The sequence below is a fragment of the Lampetra planeri genome, chromosome 12, assembly GCF_965212315.1.
Source record: "Lampetra planeri chromosome 12, kcLamPlan1.2.h2, whole genome shotgun sequence".
In the NCBI taxonomy this organism is placed as follows: Eukaryota; Metazoa; Chordata; class Hyperoartia; order Petromyzontiformes; family Petromyzontidae; genus Lampetra; species Lampetra planeri.
The window spans coordinates 5997135-5999425 of NC_136118.1; positions in this window are offsets into that span (position 1 = coordinate 5997135).

Genomic DNA, 2291 nt, shown 5'->3' on the forward strand with positions numbered 1-2291 from the left:
CATTTAGATCATTTGGTTGCAATACATTTCCGCAAAATAATCCACTTCGTTGAGCTATCATTTGTGGCCAGTCGCTTCTGAAAAAGAGCTAATAGCTCAGTGGGCTTTCCCTGGTAGAATATAAATATGGGAATGAATGGACATATATACACTTTAGTGTTGCAGACAAATGTATATACACAAAGGGTGGGAAGATCTTTTACCAGTAGGGTAGCTGGGCTTTTATTGCAGGTTGACCTGTCTAAGGACAAAATGGAGGTAAGATAATCTACGCTGCAACTAAAGTCTAATAACGTAAGAGCAAAGAATATGTCTGTTAAATATTCAATACAGTTTTTCTTTGTTTTTTTTTCAGACGTAGAGAAGTGCTTTGTAAGCAGAGGTGCATGTATGTTATGAAAAATACACGGGATATAATGGGAGGTCTAAGTTTCAGGGTAGTTATTAAATGATAGCATTCCATTTTTATTTGTGTTCTAGATAAATGCTATTTTAGCCTGGAGTTCAGTAGTAGTTGAGTGTGGGCAATCCTAGAGCACATGTTTTAAAGAAGTGGGTTTGTAAAGCTTAACGTTTTGGATAGAGTTCAACATACATACATACCTGGAGTTGTGTAGCACAGTTGTGTTCCACAGACATCTTTAAATTAGTTAAGTATGTATACCTAGGGGGCAGTCATTGAAGGTGGACTGGGATCAAAGTTACGTAATAAAATAGGCAAACGAGAGCTTTTTAACAATGCAAAACAACATAACAATGGATCTGAAGAAGAAAGCGTTTGAATCAGTGAATATTCTCTGTTGTGACATATGGATCAGGAAGGTTGACAATGCTGTTCTGAAGGACCACAGTCGCACACTGGACAGTTTTACATTTTCCAATTATGCATCAGGTATCCGCATCTGCCATGATTTGTGCGGATGTGGTTTAGTGTGGACCATGAGCTTCGTGGAAGGTCAAACCCAGGGATCTTCTGCATTGGGTCTTTGACAAGTTGTTTGTTTAAGAGTTCTTTTGAACTCGTCAGTCAGCTAATGTGGTTTCAACAGCTCATCCTACTTCTTTGGTGATGTCTGCGGTTTTCTTGTCTGGTCTAGAACCTTTCACTTTGTTCTAAACGCAAACAGTGATATTCATAATACTCATAATAAAGGCGTTGGGTTAGATCGCGTAAGTATAAATGTGTCGCAACCCTCCACCACCCGACACGGCCAATCAGTAAAACATGTGTCACGTTATATTCACTTAAGGGGAGAGACATTGTTGAAAATCATCTGATGAAATCTTTCACTTCTGGCACATTCTCATTTTCAACGGTTTTACTTAACTTGATTCCTCTGTTTGTCGTGGTCAAATCTTGTAATCAAAATTTCGTCCACTTCCTGTTGTCCAATCATATCCACATTTTGCACACGTACTCAGATCCGTTGACAATGCATGCATGTGTAATGCGAGCGTAAATGGGGTTGCTGCTGGGCGTTGGCCCAATCACACGGCCCGGGGTATTGGAGGCGGAGCCCGGTATGTGGGGCGTGTGGGAGGGGCCGCCGTTCACCTCGGCTCCAATGGGAAGCGAGGTGAATGGAGGTGGAGCCAGCAGGGCAGTATGGGAAGGCCGGATCGGACGATCCGGAAGGGGAGGAGTCAGGGTCACGTGGGAGAGAAGATATAGAGGGGAGCCCGGAAGAGATCGGGGTCAGTTGATGGAGTGAAGAAGCGGGACCACGTTGGGTGGCTGCCGCGCCATCAGCCACGTGGCTGATGGGGCTTCGGCACACCGTCGGCCAGCGGTGTGCGGAACGGGGAGGAGCGGAGCGACTGACGGGAGAGGAGCTGACGGGAGAGCGCGTGCGAGGAGGAGCTAACGGAGGAGTGTGCGGGGCACGCGAGAGGAGCGTGCGCGGCACGCGAGAGGAGCGTGCGGGGCACGCGAGAGGAGACGCTGGTCCCTTGTCAGGACCAGCGGGGTGTGAGGACGAGTGGAGGAGCTGAGGAGGAAGCACGTGCGTGGGCGCGCGCGAGACGACGCTGGTCCGCGGAGGAGACCAGCGGGGTGCGGAGAAAGCACTTGTATAAAAGACCAACAGAGACCAGCAGTGCCTGACGGAGTCTTTTATTACACTGGAGGGAGTCAGAAGTGGACTTTTTCAAGGCAAAATAACATCGAGGAAGATGGCCGAGAACTTGAAAAAGCGTAACCCACTTGTTACGTCTTCCGACGACGTTAGAGACGGCCACCGGCGCACGTCCTCCAGCGACCACGTGGCAGGCCGCCGCCATCTTGAACATCG